This window comes from Euprymna scolopes, chromosome 1, assembly GCF_053919585.1.
Source record: "Euprymna scolopes isolate OS-2025 chromosome 1, ASM5391958v1, whole genome shotgun sequence".
In the NCBI taxonomy this organism is placed as follows: Eukaryota; Metazoa; Mollusca; class Cephalopoda; order Sepiida; family Sepiolidae; genus Euprymna; species Euprymna scolopes.
Window position 1 is genome coordinate 116099109 of NC_136482.1, and position 20603 is coordinate 116119711.

The 20603-nt window shown below is 33.7% G+C and overlaps 1 long non-coding RNA gene across 2 annotated transcripts in view; it reads left to right on the forward strand.

The window, feature by feature from the left end:
- Positions 1-20603, forward strand: part of LOC145267546 (uncharacterized) — a 332078-nt gene that overhangs the window by 298692 nt on the left and 12783 nt on the right. Inside the window, exon 1 of one of the 2 annotated variants that reach the window (XR_013864852.1) lies at positions 4502-4662. The exons of the other annotated variant lie outside the window; for it this stretch is intronic. This is a non-coding gene — a long non-coding RNA (uncharacterized LOC145267546). Of the gene's footprint in view, positions 1-4501; positions 4663-20603 lie in introns of those variants that run through there. 2 annotated transcript variants of the gene reach the window in all.

Sequence of the window (20603 nt, forward strand, 5' to 3'; positions counted from 1 at the left end):
GTGATACGGTAGTGTTTAAATTGCAATCTACTAAACCGTGAAACGAATCTGAGCAGTTAATCCAAATGCTTGAAGACGAAAACCGGAAACAATAGCGAACGTCCAGTATTCACAGATTTAATAGGTATAAGCTGATGAAATGATAAAATGAAATAATCACGGACGTGTGTAATAATTGAACCATAGGAAATATTTGGTAACGGTGTAAATTAAAGGTATGAATGAGACGTAACAATGAGAGAGAAAGAATCTTGCTACAAAATTTTAGTATGACTTGTTCGGGAGAGTGATTCTCCTCAGAATTAATGTCTGATTTTAGTAAATGTAATCAAATCGATGCATAATAGCCTCAAAATAAGCATAAGGTATTGCCATATAGCGTGGATGTTTTGGATTTATGTGTGCTGCCAGTGCTTTATGTGTGGTGCCAGCGCTTTTTGCACACACACACACACACACACACACACACACACACACACCCACACACACACACACACACACACACACACACACATATATTAATTTGACATAAAAAAAAACTTCTGCAGAGTTTTAGCACATTACAATTATTCAGGTCGGTTTATAATTCAATTCTACTGCGTTTTCTGTCTTTTGTTTTAACTGTTGTTGCTTCCTTTTTTTGTTGTTTTTTGTTCGAAAGTCATACCCTCTTTTCGATTGACTAACCTTAATTTTAACCTTCGGCACTTCTGGTTTGGCGATGGATGCAACGGCAAAGACGTCACGTTTTTTTCACGTTCTTTTCCTCCTTCGCGTAACGGCTTCGAGCCTGCCTACTAAAACTTTTGCTTTTGTTTTTGCTCAACACACACCTCTAAACATCCGAGGAACGCCGGGCACCCAGGCTAGTTTAAAATAAATTTTTAAAATGAATAAAGCCACCTAAAATTACTTTTTAAAATGAATAAAGCTACTTAAAAATACTTTTTAAAATGAATAAAGCCACTTTAAAATACTTTTAAAAATGAATAAATACACTTTAAAATACTTTTAAAAATGAATAAAGCCACTTTAAAATACTTTTAAATATGAATAATGCCACTTTAAAATACTTTTCAAAATGAATAATGCCACTTTAACATATTTAAAAAAATGAATAATGCCACTTAAAAATTACTTTTAAAAATGAATAAATACACTTTAAAATACTTTTAAAAATGAATAAAGCCACCTTAAAATACTTTTAAAAATGAATAATGCCACTTAAAATACTTGTAAAAATGAATAAATACACTTTAAAATACTTTTAAAAATGAATAAAGCCACATTAAAATACTTTTTAAAATGAATAATGCCACTTAAAATACTTTTCAAAATGAATAATGCCACTTTAAAACACTTTTAAAAATGAATAATGCCACTTTAAAATACTTTTCAAAATGAATAATGCCACTTTAAAATACTTTTAAAAATGAATAATGCCACTATAAAATTACTTTTAAAAATGAATAATGTCACTTTAAAATACTTTTAAAAATGAATAAAGCCACATTAAAATACTTTTAAAAATGAATAAATACACTTTAAAATACTTTTAAAAATGAATGAATACACTTTAAAAAACTTTTTAATCAAAACAAAACTCATCCAAATAGGAAGAAATAGAGCTTTTATTGCTTTTGGTATTTGTTTATTTTGTTTTTTGTAACCATTCTTAAAAATTGCTATAAAATCGATATTTATATGTAAAGTTTTGGACAAGAGGTCTCTGCCTCCACCATTTTAAATAGAATGTAAGCCCCTCACTTAATTTAAAATAAGCATTTACTATCTTGATAAAAGTTTACAAAACTTAACAGCCGGAAATTGTAAAAAAAAAAAAAATTGAAAAATAAACAAAAAAAAAACAACAACAAAAAAAGGAAGCAACAACAGTTAAAACAAAAGACAGCAAACGCAGTAGAATTGAATTATAGACCGACCTGAATAATTGTAATGTGCTAAAACTCTGCAGAAGTTATTTTTATGTCAAATTAATATGCTTTTCAACGCGGTTTTTACACACTAGCAAAAAAAAACAAAAAAAAAAACAAACAAACAAAACAAAAAAAAAACAATTTTAAAAATGGAATAATTTCTAATGGAATAATTGCTAACTATTAATTTGAAGAAATATAGGTAGACAGAACGAGAAAAAAAGATACTACTTATTACTCATTTGCTTTCAAATTTAAGTTCTATTTAAATATTAATAAAATATTGTTTAATCTTATTTTATAATGACTGGTACAATTTAAGAATAAATCGAGTAATATAATAACTAAAATTGACGCTGTTAACAGTTAGTTTATTTATGTTTTGGGTACTTCTGCATGACCGTAGCATATTAACAACAGACAAGTTATCGACTCCTGTTCTTTTAAAAGAGAAATCACATCTAGCGGCCATTATGTGAATCTCAAATATAAACAAGTGTTTACGATTGCGTAAAAATATATAACGAAATAAATAACACAAAAATATATGAAAATCGAAACATTTATTGAATAAAAAAATGTATCAAAATATAATTTTAATGAATTAATATAATTTCTTTTCAATGAGTGATTTAATGTATCAAAATATAATTTAAGTTTGTCGATGTAGCAAAATACAATTTTTAAAACAACGCTCTGATCCCTATCTGGAATCGATTGAAGTGAATGGCTCTCGTCTTGGGGAGGTTCCATGTTTTGACAAGCTTCTGGGATTAATCTTTACTCCTGACCTAAAATGGAACACGTGCATCAAGTCTGTTGCCAAGGTCGCTGAAAAAACGGTGGGATCCTTCTATCGCTCCAGAAGATATCTCACTACTGATGCAATTCTCTATCTATATAAAAGCCAAGTACATCCAAGGATGGAGTACTGCTGTCACATCTGGGCAGGAGATGCTAAAAACAGCCTATCCTGCCTTGACAGAGTACAAAATAGACTTCGTGTCTAAGTGGGGAGTGTCCTTTTCTCTTCCCTGCGACCACTCTCACACAGAAGAGACGTTGCGAGCCTGTCTTTATTTTATCGTTATTTCCATGGCAAGTGCTCGTCTGAGCTCCAATCTCTGGTCCCCCTCGCCAATCTTTCACGAAAAACACCCGTCTAGCTGAAACCACTGTCAATAATTTTCCCTACTTGTTATCTGTGCCTAAATCAAAACGTAGATTCCATGAACAAAGCTTCTTTCTCGCCTGTGGAACTCTGTTCCGTTTGCCTGTTTCCCACCTGATTACAACTTGGATTTCTTCAAGTTCAACATAAACAAATTCCTGATAAATCGCCCCCTTAAGAGACTTTATCAAATCTCCATTACTAGCGATTAAGGCGATATGATCCTATTGATTACTGTACACGCAATAACACTTATGCCCAAGTGGCTTCCGGGCCTTGATAAGTGGTGACTACCATATAAAAAAGAATACTTTTTTTACAGAAAGATTGTTTTTGTTTCTTCACAGTAAGATTGTATAAACATATATCAACATTTAAAAACATGAAACATTTGTAGATTTCACTTTTTATTACAACAATTAATAAATCGGAATTATGACAATAAAGTGTTTCATAAGATTTTGGAAGTTAACGATAATTTGTATTTAAATTTGTCTGAAGATGCTGTTTGAACGCAACTGACCTTTTTGAATAATTAAGCAATTTTTATTTAAAAAAAAAAGTATTATATTAAGCGAAGTTCACTATTTATTTGTTTGTAAACAAATGATAGTTTGAGCATTGTTTAGACGGGCGGGTGTAGATTTAATACACACTCGAGGAGAAATATTTACATCACTGATTCGACGTCGGGGTCCAGAAAAAGGTGCAATAAATAATAAACTATACAAAATACTGTTAGAAATTCGCTCAATATATGTTACCGTGACGTAACTTGACATATATTCGGGGTTTTTTTAATAGTATTTTATATAGTTTATTATTCATAACAGCTTTTCCCGAACTTACTATGTTAAAGAGAGAGTCGGCCGCCATTTTGAATTTTCCAATACATCGGTAAACACTGTATGCTTTTCGAGCTGAATAAACATGTTAAATTGAATAAAAACACGAAAATTATATCTAGTTTGGTAGAAAAGTAATTTATCTTGCCTTTGATAACATTTATTTGTTATATATTTGTTTTTTGACAACTTTTTCGAATCTATGTGTACAGAGTAATACAAACCCGAAACACCTTTTTCTTTTATTTTTGCTTCAAAAGATAATCATAAAACAAAAAAAAAACAACTTATTTATAATTCGTGGTAAATTCGTGGTCGTGAATTCGTGGTAAATAGTCGCTTTATATCCAAAGAATTTTTAAGAAAATATAGGATAAAACATTAATGTATCTTCTATTTTAACAGATATTTTGAAGTTGAACTAAGGGAAATAACTTAATGAAAAACTAAAAAATTTAAATCTAAGGGAGATAATTAATATTTAAAAGTTGCGTCCCTTGAAATAAATGTTTACTACGCAAAAATCTATTTACGTAATCACTGTTTACTTATTTCCCCTACCGCTGTTGTGTTTTAATATGGAGAAAATCCAATAAAGACCGAAAAGGGACACTCTGGAGCGGAACACAAATTTAAATTGCTTCATTTTACAATGATATTTTCTTCACTTAATGAGAACAGGAAGGACGAAGAGCAACACAATCTTTCGGTAAATGTGCAGTTTTTTTGTTTTTTTTACTAAAGATGTTAGTGAGAAATCTATTGAGTGGATTCCCACCAGTTTTTGTATTCATTTTTACTGAGACTTCAAAGATGTAAGAGATATATGTCGGCCATTTTTTCTTGTTCTCGTTTCAAACAGAATACACGTTATTAGGAAAAAGCACTTAAAAAAAAAAAAACAAACAACTTTTTTGGTTATTCGTATTTTTTGGATTCTTATCTTGAGTGTCATTTTCACAACGTTCCGGTCGATGTTATGTCCAACCTTCTTAAGTTGTATCTTGTTGGACTCGTGAAGGTTTCTGTTAAACTCGGGAATTTGGATGGAACATCGAACGGAATCCTTTATTTACTTTGCAGGAGTGCACTCGTTTAATCAGCCATGACTGGATAGAAGTCCTAAGTAAATTCGCTGTTTTATTTCCATACTTAGTATTGGACTATCAACCTTCAGCTGTTTACCGAATCAAAAGGTACTCATGATCTTCTTGTCTCCCTGCTTATAGTCTCGATTTTTTTTCTCGCTCATATGCCCCTATTCGGAATCTCGTAGGCAAAAATATCTTTAAAATTGAATTTCATTCAAAAATACTATTTAAAAATAGCGCAGTAACATAGATGCACAAATGCCAGAATTATTTCTGTTTTAATTTAATTATTTTTACCCAGTAATAATTTAATAGGTTAACAAAAGGGGGGGGATTCATCGATTCAGGCCACGCCTACGAATTCAAGCTAGAGGCATGCTATAAGGAACCTATACTACGCAAGACTATTTGTCTTCTATAAACAAGAAGACAAAATGTTTATGAGTATCAGTAAAACGAGTAAGTTTCAATATTTTAACGCCTGTGGAGCCTCGACATTGAGGTAATATTGCGGTGTTATTAAAAACCCACGTCGTATCAAGATTTGCTCTCATTGGAAGGTATGACCAAATTACATGACATTCACCAAATTAAGAAGGTATAAGCGATATTCAGATATAGATGCTAATATTTTGGCAGTTTTGCACTCTTGCAGTTAATTCCCTGCAAAGTTCGACAACTCTAGAAGGGCTACATCACGCCAGTATTTTACACCGCCAAATCACGAATATTACGAATTATTAGTTTTAAAATAAAAATAAAAATTACTAAATTTTTTAAATAAAAAAAATATGTTATTAACATAAAAAATATTTAAGTATTTGAAGTAAACACTTGATTAAATTAAAGTAAACGAACAAAATGTACATTTATTTTTTATATATTTATAATTATTTATTTAACAGAAAAATTAAACAATTTTTAGAAAGTGTATTATTGTCTTAACAGAAAAACGAACAAAATAAAATCTGATGTAATGAACCACGTGGCAAAATATAAATTTATATAGACAAAATAAAACAACTTTGAAAATTAAACATTTCTTAAAAAGTGTATTGTCTTATGCTTTTAATAATTCCTGGAAATGCGTACCTTTTCTCACGCCGTCTCCACAACTCTTCCATGAGATGGGAATGGAACAAATGTTCATATTTTTTTATATTATTTTTATATTAATTATATATTATATTTTATATTAATTACATTTTGTTTTTAACTTTAAATTTTTTTTAATTTTTATTTTAAAACTAATAATTCGTAATATTCGTGATTGGACGGTGTAAAATACTTATGTGTGATCCGTCTAGAGTTGTCGAACTTTGCCGGGACTTAACTGAAAAACTGCCAATATTTTTGTCTCTTGAAACATATGAGGATATATCAAGTGTTATGTAAATGTTCTAAATTTGCGGTCGATCATTTATTTTCAAGGGAGACAATTCTTTATTCTATTATCTCCCTTACATTAGTAAACCGAGTTTTAATTTTACTTGAAAGTTTGGAGAAAATGAATATTCCCCGAAAGGTTGCTGGTGGTATTACGATTTAATAATAGAGCTAGGAATCTTTTAAAAATCTTTATTAGAACACCTAAAAACATATTTCACCCCACATATTTAATAAAAACTGCCTTTGAAATATAAGTTAATTTAAAATTGAATACATATCGAAAATTTCATGAAAATCTGACTGTTAGTGGATTTTTGCTAGATATTTGAAACACGGGTGTGTTTACAGCTTCAAAACGATCAATACACAAGGATATTGTTTTGGTCTCGGAATTTCATTATTTTTGTATGCTGTGAATTAAATAAATATATATATTACTAGTTTATTTGAAACTTTTGCTTTAAATGGGATAACAGTTATGACCATAACATCAAATTAAATTACAGTTACATCGTGTTATATATAGCGGAGGGTTAAATTTGTGTGTAGCAGTACATCTTGAGCTACCTGCTTTTATTATTATTATTATTATTATTATTATTATTATTATTATTATTATTATTATTATTATTATTATTATTATAGATAGATAGATAGATATAGAGACAGATAGATATTTTCGTGTGCTGAAACATTTTCCTCTTAAATTCTATGCAATTATGCAAAATGTAGAAACTATGCATGAATAGAAGTCATATGCGTCTATGATATCAAATGTGCTTTTAGTATTTCTATACATGTTTATAAGAACTACTTGATGTTACTTGTATGTAGAAAATAACGCTTCAGGTGAATTATGTTTCATTTCCTTTCTATGGCATGCGGTCAGTAATAATGGATAACCTAAGATTTTAGCACATAGTTTTACTTATTATATATCTTTTGTCACCTGCATGCAGTCTCTTATATTTTGTTGAAACTTAGACCAGTTTTATCCTCACCGAACAGAAAATATCATAGTAGTTTTTTTACTATAATTACGTCAGTTGTGTTGAATAGCAGGGGACTCAGAACAGATGACGATGCTAATGAGAGAGACATTTATATCTGAGTGGAATGATTCTTGTTAACACATATTAATGCTGCTGGGAGATATGATGCAACAGTACTTATACACATATAGAGGGGAGGAGATAATTCACTTATGATGGAGGAGGCGCATTACTTACATAAATTGTTACACAAGAGTTCGTTACAAGAGTTCGTTACAAGATGATGATAAATACACATTTACCTTTTTGGTTGTGAGGAATGACGACACGAGACAAACCGTTACAAACATCGATGGTTCCTTTATTATTAAATCGACCGTTCGATTATGTCTGGAATTCTAATTTTGATTTACATGGTCTATTTTCCCCGTTTCGTTTCTAAAGGGCTTTCATCTCCAACTGACTATCACCGTGTGTTGTCTGCTCTGAATATTTTATCTTCATCCACTAGCTAATTTTTAACCCTCAGATTCCTATATTGAGAAATCTCCTTTGTTTATGACGTCAGACATGTGTTTACCAACGTGACTATATCACGTTTTCTACACATGTCCGTCCAACACACTTTTGACAAAATAAAGAATCCTCAATGCAAATTTTTAACCTATTTCTAAACAATATACTTTAATTCGCACTGTGCATTCATTTTACTGACACATTTAATATCCAGATTTCTAAAACAATGGAGAATTGACTCTTTTTCCGACATAAACAATATTTAACTATTTCTAATAGAATTAACAATGGACTGGATTTCTTACATTCCATTATCTATTATCTTTAACACTTGCCTACAGGGTTCGATTCTAGCCTTATCCTTATATCATTTTCACTTATCTAGTATGTCTTCCTATTACATGAGAAGAAACAGCCCTTTTCATGTAACAAGTAGAACAAATGGTTATATTCAGTAGTTTTTAGTGCATTGGTTGAGTTCCCGCAAAATCGAAAATATTGATGGATTATCATACTAATGTATAGCGCCAATTGATATCAAAATATATATGCTCCCACACAAGTAATTAAATAGTCTACACTAAGGATGCACCGGTAAGCAAATTGACCGATTACCGATTAATCGCCATCGGAAAATCTCACTACCGATAGATCGGCTTGTTATCAGGTTTTCTAATGTCGATTTATCTGCAAATTTTGTTGTCATAAACGGTAATAATATTAATTTAATTATAACTTAAATAAAGAAAAGTTATCTCCCTCCTTATTTGCCGGTAATAATTCACCAAAGAAACATGCACTATCTACATCGAATTTTTAAATAACAGACATTGTACACTGCTAACATGTAGCCTTTTGTGACTGGACTCAATTTGAGGTGAATAAAGTTAAGCACATGGGAAATCTTTTTCCTTTCGCTTCTTATTGAATTAACATTATTATTCTGTACTTTAAATCACTGTCAAAGAAAGTTATTGCTCTATCTGAATTGCACGCTTAATTTCTATCACGTGTGAACCGAAAATACAACATTCTTCATTAGTCATACTCTTGTTCCTCATTATGGATCCGTACTATCATTACACCTTCCCCCCCCCACATATATATATATATATATATATATATATATATATATATATATTGGGGGGTTTAGATAATGCATATTTTATTGAGATAAATTACCAATTTGATATCAGACATAAGTAAATTAAATACGTAAAATTATAATTCAATATTGACAAGAATTATCAACCATTATTGCAACCAATTGCTTCTGGAAGTATTTTGATGTGAATGCAAAGAATAAAAAGGCTTCTGTCTGCAAGTTATGTCATACCATCCTATCAAGGCTGGCAAATCAGTTTAAAAATGACTAATATGTTAAATCGTCTTAGGCAAGTTCAGGCAGAAGTAGAAAACGTTGCAAATAAGGAAAGAAAACAGGAACAAACGGCACTAAGTACAATCCTCCAATGAAACATCAAACTAGTATAGAGTCAATATTTTACTAAAAAAATGGTTGGGTTATTAATTACCACAGATTACAAGAGATGCAAAGGCAAAAGTGCTGCACGCGTTTTTGTATGTCCGCGAAAGGCTTTTATCGAGAAGGGGGGTTCTCGACTGTTTTTTTTACTATGTTTTAGAACTTTTTTATATACCCCCTAGATTATAATATCTACGATGTGCGAACGGACGTCGTCTCTAAATTTATTTTGATCGACTTTTATAAAATTCCTTCTATTCCGTCATTTCACGTGTTTGTTCGTCGTTTTCGTATAAAAGCGAAACTAATCGGAGCGAAGTAGGCCACCTTACTTTCCAGCCGGAACCCCCAGAAACGCAATGAGCGTTGATCCATGTTGGGGAAGCCCTTCATATCAAACAATTGCTATTCATTTGGAGGGCTCCCCCTTTTTAGGGGAAGCTGGTTTTCCCCAACATCGTGGAGGAAGCAGAAACTGACCTTCAGCCAACGTTCATTTATATGCCTGCGTGATTCTTAACTTATTAACTTCAAGGCAACCTTTTGATTGACATAAATACATTTGAACGCCTCTCGCATCTTAGTGTAGCGGTGATATGTCAGCTTTTCTTTCAATTTCTTTTCCACCTTCGCGTCACGGGTTCGAGCCTGCCTGCCTACTACCTTACCCCCCCCCCCAACAACAAAAACCCCGGGTAACGCCGGGCACCCCCGCTTGTATATGTATAAAGGGCAAAATGTGTGTGTGTCAGAACGTGACGAAACTGGTATCGTTTTTAACTTCAGTTTTTCAGACAACAAATATCGAAAAAATTGGCCCCAAAACAATAATTCCTTTCCCCTCAATTGGCCAGTTTTCTACAAGGAGATTTCACCTTTTTTCACCGATATTTTCGCAAGTCATCTCCTTTTGATTGACTAGCCTTAATTTCAACGTTCGCGACTTCCGGTTTTGCTATGGAGGCACTGGCTAAGACGATTTTTCTAACTTTCTGTTTCTCCTTTGTGTTTCGGTTGTGAGTCTACCTGCCTACTACCACATTCTTTTCTTTAACACCTCTCTCCACCCAAACTGCCTGCTGTTGATTTGATTCCCCTCTCACCATGTTACTACCACATTTTTTCGGTGTTCCTTGCTACACTTTCTCGACACACCCGAGCAATGCCGGGTAACCCCGCTAGCCTGATATAAAAATGATTCAACCATATTCTGTAACATCTTACAGTAGATTTAATATGATTATTAGAAAACTTTGTCGGAATTACATCCAAAAAATTACTTCACATAATTTCAGATAAATTTACAAAAGTAAAAAACAGAATTTCAATCATCTCCTGATGAAATTAGCAGCATTCCCTTGACTACAGACATTTGGACAGTTACTACAAATACTGTTACCCTTTTTGAGTTTGACATGTCATTGGCTTTCGAATGACTTTGAACAGTGGAGAGCTGTGCTTAGAGTTGTTCCATTCCCTGGTACACATATAGGTGGAGAATTGCACGAAATTCTGTAGGAGAAATAAAAAAAAATCTCCAATAAACACATTCAAGATAGTTTATTAGAGTTGAACAATGGAATTCAGCATATATGCTGAAAAGAAATTAGCACGACGAAAAGATCTAATAATGTATAATGTTCCTATTTACAATGCCTCTCCACAGGACAGAGTTAGACACCAGGGTCGTTTTTTAATGTGGAGAAAAGGAACAAAAATTAAAATTGTCTCAGTCGTGAAGAATTTCTCCTCCACTGACAAAGAACAAGAAATTGAAGTGCAGCATCTGAAGAACAGATGGTATTTATTTGCTCCCCCACCGAGCAAATTAGGCACAAGGCCGATTTTTAATGTGAGGAGTGAAGGGAGGGGGAAGGGAAAAAGGGGACAAGCTCCCGAGAGGTGGGAAATGGGAGCTGGTTAATGGTCAGGCATGTGGGGTTGCCCCCACATCTGGTCTTTGCTAGTCATAGCTAGTCATAGCTTGCAGTATCTGCCGGAACAGATACTACACTTTGATCTTGACCCGAAGGCCAAAATGTTGATAATAATATTCTTACCTTAACAACTTACACATAGGAATTCGTTCTAAAAATTATCCAGCTATTGAGTCCATTTGGAGAAATCACCAAAAAAGCAAGTAGCCGAACTTTAGCCATATCCACGAAAAATACCTACAATTTTAACTCTAAGGTTTAAAGCTGTCCGATCTAATTCTGATATTTTTAACGTGGAATCCTTCTTACCAATATTGAACAAATTAGTAAATCAATGGACACCATATTTTCATCTTATTTAAATGATAAACACTTGTGTGGCTACTTTCCCAGATCCAAGACATATTTTAAGTAAAAAGAAATGACATTCAAAACGCTTTAAGAATTGGATTCTACATCACCTATTTTCTACTGATGATAATAGAAGCAAAATCAGGATACATTTCTTCAAACATTTCCGAGGATCAAGGAGATAAAAGTGACAGTAAAACTGCATATCTTAGCTTTCAGAAAGAAATCCCAACTTAGAGCAGGTGGTGGCTGAATCGAAACTGTAGACTGAAAGCGTAAGTACAACATAAACACAGGAAGCACGATCTAAACTCAACAGGAATAAACACCTTCTTTATATATGCACAAAGAAATTTAACCGCTAATCGCAAGAGATGCTGATTCATGTCAGTGGCGAAAAAGAGAAGGAAACCTTAACACTGCTGGGTAAACTGGTTTCCAAATATTTAAACGCACCACCTTCGTCCATGGAGAATGAGAGGTGATAATGTCTATGCGCCTACCAGGAAGAAATTGTGTGTAGTGAATGGAGAAATTATATTTCTACATTACAACCTAAGAGTATTCAACTTTAAATATTTATAAAACTACGAGAGAAGAGGAGGCAAACAGTAAATAATAGAAAAGGAAGTAGAGCATATTTTACAACATACTATCCCATAGGGTTTTGATTGACGTCTTGTTTTTAATTTGAACCTGAATAAGAATTCTTGGAAATATAGCTATATCAAATATAGCGAGGTAAGACGGATTCACCACGTGCGCTTTGTATTCAATGACGTTTTTTAGACTCACGTGTCTATGAAATCTGCATTTAAATATTTCCTTTTAATAACGTTTTTTCTTGCATAATTCTTTTTATTCGAGGAAAAACACCCCAAACTTTTGGACTAGTTTCTGAGAAATATATATTAGTCATTGATGAATTATTTAGTAGGCTGCACTATTAAAGGAAATACGTGTTAGACGTACTTCTGATTTATATACTAACGATATATATACTAACGATATATACATCTTCTATCATTATATGTAATCAGTTTTTTTTAAATAGTCAACCATATAGAAGCCTATTCGTGACCAGACACACACACACACACACACACACACACACACACACACACACACACACACACACACGCGCGCCCACAGATGTTCAGCTTTATATTATATATATATATATATATATTATATTATATATATGTGTGTGTATATATATATATATATATACATACATATACATATATACACACACACACGCACACACACACACACACACACACACATATATATATATATATATATATATATATATATATATATATATATATATATAAAGCTGAACATCTGTGGGTGCACGCGCGTGTGTGTCTGGTCACGAATAGGCTCCTATATGGTTGACTATTTAAAAAAAAAAACTGATTACATATAATGATAGAAGATGTATCGAGGATCAGGAATGGATATGTTTGATATGGCAGAACGGTGGTTCATAAAAATTGTGGGGTCTGCGTTTGCGCCTGGCCCCCAAGGTATGGAAATAAAAAATGAAAAAAAAAAACGTTTACATGGGTTTTTGATATAGATGTACATAAGAATAATCTGATAAGTATGTTTAAACTTAAATAGGGATGGTATAATAAAATTGTAGAGTCTGCATTCGCGCCTGTACTCCATGGAAATATGGCACAAATTTTAACAAAGACTTTTCATATCTATCTGCGTATGTATATTTTGATAATTATGTTTCAGTTTGAAGAAATATGGTATAATAAAATTATTCGCGCCTGACCACCATAGAATGTAAATATGTCACAAAGTTTAACAAGGGTTTTTAAAAGGTGTGAGGGTCTTTGTGACATCTGAACTTTAATCTTAATTCACGTTAGCTTTCATTTATTTTTTTTTGAGTTGAATCATATTGTGCCGAATAAATTCACCTTATAAATTCACTTTCTTATTAAAGTAAAAGCAAAAAAAAAGTCGGAAATTTAGACAATTCTCAACACACAATTTGCATAACATTGTTTTTTTCCTCCTCCACTTGCACGTGACACTCTTTCGAAAATAGATAAATAATAAAAAATAAGAACGTTACTTGTTAACGAGTCAAAAGAAGGAAAAATCCTGCTAACGTGATTACGTGTCTTTTTAAAAACATTTACATAACCTTTTTATTTTAATTTATATATCTGTTTAAGCTTTTTTGTCAGTGTACTAGACGGAATTCAGTTGATTGCACCCCTTTCTGTGTGTTCTTTACATTACAATATTACAACCCTGAATCCGACGACGCAATACTACACCGTTCAATACTGTAAAACTGAAACGAAGCCGTTCTGCTTGAGAAGTGCGCCATTTTCTTTTAATTCATATTTATATCTATTCGTTGCTTTAAAAAACTATGTAATTACGTGTTTACTTTTTTAATATCCCATTTTGCTGTTTCGGATTATTTTACTCAAGTAAGTAAAACTTCATTATTTTTCAAAACTGTTCTTGTTTCTTTGTTTTTCGATATTTCGTCGATATTATTTAGTAAGAGTGTTTAGCAGACAAGCCAATAAACGACTACCCGAAAAAATAAATATACAAGAAATAAATGTTACCATACTCAATAAAAGTTCAGTTCATGTTTTTCTTTTTGTTTTGAAATAGTTTTTGATGCTCTTTACTTGAAATAATTTCCGCGAACCGAAATTAAAACGAAATTTGAGGCGACAACTACTTAAATGAAATTTTATATAAACTACACAAGACATAATTAAATATTCCTCAATCACAAAATAACGGAAAACATTAAAATATCTTAAAAAATATTCTTTACGTAGACGGAACTCTCTTAAATTGTTAACGCAGAATGCTCAGGTGTCTCCCTTTCAAATTGAAAACGGGGCTCTCTATTTCAAAGTCGCTGCCATTTCGACTTTTTTAAAACCGGTTCGTGAATAAAAAAAACAATTTTTTTTTACAAACTACTTAAAAATAAAACCAATGAACTTTTCTACCATAAAAGTAACTTTTATTGAGTATGGTAACATTCATTTCTTGTATATTTATATTATTATATATGTAACATTTTCTCTGTGTAAGGAAACATCATTTTGTTGGTACCTCTTGGTTACGAATGGAAAAAAAGTTGATATAAAAAATATATATTCGCGAAAATTATCTTTACTTTCATCATATTTTGCTTAGGGTAAAATATTTGAGTATCAAAACCTATCTCTTTATAACCTCCTCCTTTTCATAACCTATCATACTTTCGTCAATAATAGTCCATTTTCTGTAGGCTGTTTTTGAACCCAGTCAACGCCGGGTACTTCTGCTAGTATGTATATATATATATATATATATATATATATATATATATATATATATATATATATATATATATATATATATATAGGTAAATCAGTTACTTGGAACGTACTCTGTATATACCAATCGTAATGAGTTTGAAAATTATTCTTATAAATACAATTTTTTTAATGAAAAAGATATATTATATAAATTTTGTTAACTCAGAAAAAAGTCCAAGCTCAATGAATGCCTTTTAATTGGGTTCCAGAACATATATAGTGTAGCATTTTGGGCTTGCGTAGAATTATCGCTAACACGACTTTCATTTTGTTTTGTTTGAGCGAAGTGAGAATATATCGCTTTTGAGTGCTAATAAAGCTATTCATTTGTACTAAGAACGTGTGTTTTTTATTTAATTCAATATCTTAGGACTTTAATTTTCTAATTATCTTTGAAATTCAACCAGAAAACTCATATATATCTTTCCAAGGAATTGTACAATGAATTTATTTAACTTAAAAATTAAGCTGAATTTAGCTCGCCAGGTCACCATGAAAAGAGTTTTTGTTATAACTTTTTTTTCCACGTGTAAAAATATTTTTTACCTTTTAGAAATTAACTTTAGGGTTACATCTTTTAAATACAGCTAAAAAGTAGTTGAAAAACTACACAAGTTATGATAAACCGACTTCCAAAGCAATGCAACCCTATTTTTTTCGCCATCTTTGCACATACCTAGCAAGTACGGATGTTTTATTTTAATTTCATTTTCTAATCCATCTCAGGGCGATCGAAAGTACACATAACTGGCATGATCTCGAAAATCAAATTGTCTCGTTGAATTAGATAACATGTGTTTACGAATTATGACCTTGTGCATACAAATGTTTTCCTGTCTGAGCACGTCAAACGCAACCCTGTATCCGTATTCCAAATCTAACCTTGTAAAGACTGATACTAATTGAACTACAGAACCCTGTGCCCGCTTCTGTCTTTTGTTTCTTTGGTAATAGTTATCCTGTTAGATGCCAACGAGCCATATTCATTTTATAATCCACAAATTATTATTTTTTTTCATTTTAGAAAACATCATACTCACACTTAGGTATTGTTATGCATATTTTCGGTTATAAACAAACAGGGAAACACTGCGCGGTCTACTTTCCAAATTATTGAGAAAACAGCTAATACTAGACTGTCCCGTTATTTTGTTTATTTATTTGCTTTTCTTTATTTCGCTTTTGGGTGGGTTTTGCGGTTCTTTTTTACAACGAATTTGTAAATAGGTTGTTGAGGGTACCCCTGCGTGTGAGTGTGTGTGTGCGCGCGCGCGTGTGTATGTGCGCGCGCGCGGGTGCCTGTTCTCGTTTCCCCGATCGATTTACCTATATATATATATATATATATATATATATATATATATATATATACCTGCACAAGCACGCACGCGCGCACACACACACACACACACACACACACACACATATATATATGTATGAATATGCATTAAAAAGGAACACACCGAGTTATGTGTTTATCAACTTTTCGTCTTTATTTCGAGACTTCCTCAGAGGAAGTCTCGAAATAAAGACGAAACGTTGATGAACACATAACTTGTTTTGTTGCTTTTTATTTCTCTATTTTGTCGGAATACTATTTCCATTATTATTATCATGTGTGTGTGTGTGTATGTGTGTCTGTGTCCGCACGCGCGTGTGTACATTAATGCCTAAATAAACGCAATAGATTCGATTGAATTAGGACCAATTCCGAAATTAGCGATGGTATCCCTTAGGTCATTCACACAATCGTGTTATTTGATACCAAATCATATTATACGTAGGATACCGTACACTTGAACTATTTGTGTAAACACCAAAACATAGCAAAATACAAATTGCATATTTTGCACTATACTTGATATAAAATTGAAAAATAAATAGAAGCAAGATAAAATATCCCCACCGAAAACCAAGAACAAACAAAAAATCCCGGAGAATCCTTTAAAATTAGGCGCCAACTTACCTGAAGCTAGTTCATACGTTATAAAGGAAATCGACATAGTTCATCTGCAATTAAGTAATCAAGTGCCCAGCGTTTAACTGTTTGAACTAAATGTGTAGTGGACTGGTGAATGTATTATACATATCCCCAAGTCGTACCAAATAGGAAAAATGAATTGTCTTGAGGAAGGAACGAACAACACGTTAAATTGAATTAAACGAATTATTATTTATTTCGTGAAGAAATAAAGGAGAGAAAAGGGCACATCACGTGTTTAGTTTGGCGTGCGTCTCTCGCTGTTAACTGGTGAGAAAGAAAGTCTATTGTTATATATATATACTAGCAAAGATACCCGTGCTTCGCACGGAGCTTTGTTGCGCACTCGGGTACCAAAATCTGTGGGCACCTTTCCAGTAAGTTGATGTTGTAAGAGCAACGATTGCATAAGGTGATTAACATTTTAACTACCTCTTGTAGTGACTGAAATTCAATCAGGAACTTCACAAAACATTTTCATCAAAAAGGAAGGTTACTTGATGTTACATAGTAAATTTTTCATTGAAGTAATTTTCAACTCTTGCTTAAAATTTATCTTGCACATTCAATACTAAAAACTTACCACAATCAGATCATGTCAGTTTTTCCTCATATCCATTTCTCGAACTTTTCACTGAAGAGCCTCAGGGTAAACTACATTTCTGCTGCTTTGATTTGGAGCCAGAATGTAGAGTTTTTCTGAACTTCCTGTCCGGCTGATGGAGACGTAGAACATACCGTGACTGAAGCAGTCTGATGTCAAGTCTACGCCAATGGTGTTAAATGTCTGACATTGACTTTTGTTTATGCTCATTGCAAAACACACCTTCACAGGAAATTGGAGTCTCCGGAATTTAAATGGAAGTTCTGAGTCCGATGGAACTAAGGGGATCCTTGGCAGTAGAACGGTTTCGCCTTTGTAGGGACCACAGGAAATGGTGGCCTCAAGTACATTGGTGTGCAATCTGGTGATAACACATCTGGTTCCGTTTGTTGTTTTTGGCGGTTCCAAGGATCGAAGAATCATGATTGGCGATCCAATTTTGAGATTTAAAATGTGTGGAGGCATTCCAGATATCTCCAAAGAGTTTAAAAACTCCACAGGGTAGTGAACAGCTTCATATTCATTAGTAGCCGAATCAACTGACTTGTATTGCTTTGTGTCTCCTGGAAATTCATCCATTATTGAATTGTTCAAATGATTCACATTGCTGTTTAATGGCGAAATAATAGCCCTCTCAGCAAGCCAATCCGGTGATTTTCCATTGTTTTGCAGGTCTGGGTACACTTTGTCTTTCAGTTGCTTCTGATTACCGACACATTTACCAAGCGCAGTTGGAATCTTAATTGTGTCAGGTGAAGAAGTGATAGGAAACTGACCATTACCGATTTGGAGAAGCAATTTTGAGAAGTCTGCTGCAGCTGTGTTATCAGAGATATAGGCTCTCATATTAGTAGTCAGTCTCTTCACTATAACGTGCCTCCAGAGATAGGATTGTTTCAAACTTGCATTGACAATGTTAGCCCTTGTGCCATTTTTAACCACTGGGAGGATTTGACGGAAATCACCGCAAAATAAGGTTGGAATGCCACCCATGGGATTCTTGTTTCCTGTGATGTCTTGCAGTGTTCGGTCAATTGCTTCATAAGCACTCTTGTGCGTCATTGGGGCTTCGTCTACAATGATTGCAGAGGTGTCTCTAATTACATTTGCCAAGGCTGAGTTACCAGTAATTTTGCAAACTGGCTGATCCATTCTATGAGTATCCAAGGGTACTTTAAAAGTGCTGTGAAGAGTGCGGCCACCTTGTAGTAGAGTAGCAGCAATGCCACTGAATGCTGTTGCAAGCACAATCTTTCTCATGGATCTAATCTTTGCAAGGATCAAATTGATTACAAAAGTCTTGCCCGTACCACCTGGAGCATCAAGAAACATCATGTTTTTGTTCATTTCACCTTGTGCTTCCAACATTGCCATGAATGAATTGTAAACTTCTCTTTGAGAATCGGTCAGTTTTTCTTGCATATTTTCTGCTTGTAGGGAAAGTTCTTCAAGATTATAAGTAACTTCACGTTGATACTCTCTCGCGAGTCTTTCATCTCTCCCTTGCGTTGGTGCAGGTAATCCATAGCTTGCCAATGGTTGACCGCACATAAGGAGAACTTTTTCTTCAATTAGACAAAGAGTTTTATTGTAGATGTCCTCATTAAAATCTGCTTCTGGATTGTTAACTTCTTGTCTGTATCTGTGAAGAATGTCTCCAGATATTACATCACGAAAAGCTATCCAGATCTCAAGAGGATTTCTTGGCTCACAGGCTGTTAAAATTATCACAAATAGGCTTCGCAAATTTGAAGGTGATTGAGTGGCACTTGCCTCTCCTACTGCTTGATGCAAGTGATGGTCATTTTCTAGAAGGCCTCGAGCAAGGCACGCTGCTCTGTATGTTTCAAACACCTGACCATTGTATGCTCGCAAATTTTGAAATGAAGTTGGACCAGCAACCTCATTGAGCAACAGGCGTAAGAAATAACACTCCCCTGCTTTTGGACTAATCGTGTAGATTCTCCCAATGCATGGTGCCTTCCATACATCATCATTTTCAGTACCTTCAACTTGTACCCCACGCATTCTTCTCATCCATTTCTTTGTCGATTTGTTCCAAGTGTAAAACTCAGGGACTTCTGCGTATTTGAGACCCCTTGCAAAGTCATCCTCATGGCAGAGTTGAAAAAATGCTGTCAAAGTTGTGGCAGGCGGTGGACCTTGGGCTCGTTCCAGAGCAGTATCAGCTGAGAACATGACACGCTGCCCATTTTCAAGATGAACAGAAAGTTGTACAATTGGGGGGAAATGTTCATAGATGGGATGTTCCAATATCCCCCAGGCCGCCTCTGAACTGCCGACATACCTTGCATTCTGGAACTGCTGGATCTCATCCACAATGTGACTTTGTACTTGGCCTTGTTGGTTAGCTGCTCCATCAGTTCTTTGTAGTTCAAACACTGCTTGATCACATCCTTTATTCACGTATTTGAGGACATATTTGATGCTTTGGATCGAGCTGCAAATTTCTACGTTAATGTGAGCGTTGAACTGCTGAAGGAGGACCTTGTTGTACGGAACAATCCACTGGTTTGTTATTTCTTGATTAACATACCGACCATTTCTCTTCATCCTTATTGTACCAGTCTGGCCTCCATCTTCTGGTTTTCTTCGCCTGTACTTGGGGTAAGAGTCTTGGCCTTGCTCGGTACACTGAAGAAATTCTTTTGGGTATTTTTTTGGAACATTTGTTGTCAATCATACATGGACAATTTGGATTAAATGGTCCACAAGGTCCATGCACCATATGTGCCATCACTTTAGCATGAAGATCAGGATCTTCCTCTTTGTCAGGGATCTCTGCAGATATGCAGAGATCCATTTTTTCTGGTAGAAGTTTGTCCTCTGGGGCCTGCCAGGTGAGGATGTGTGCATGCGGCAGTCCTCTTTTTTGATATTCAATACTGTACAGGAAAGCCCTCAGCCTGCCAAATCCTCC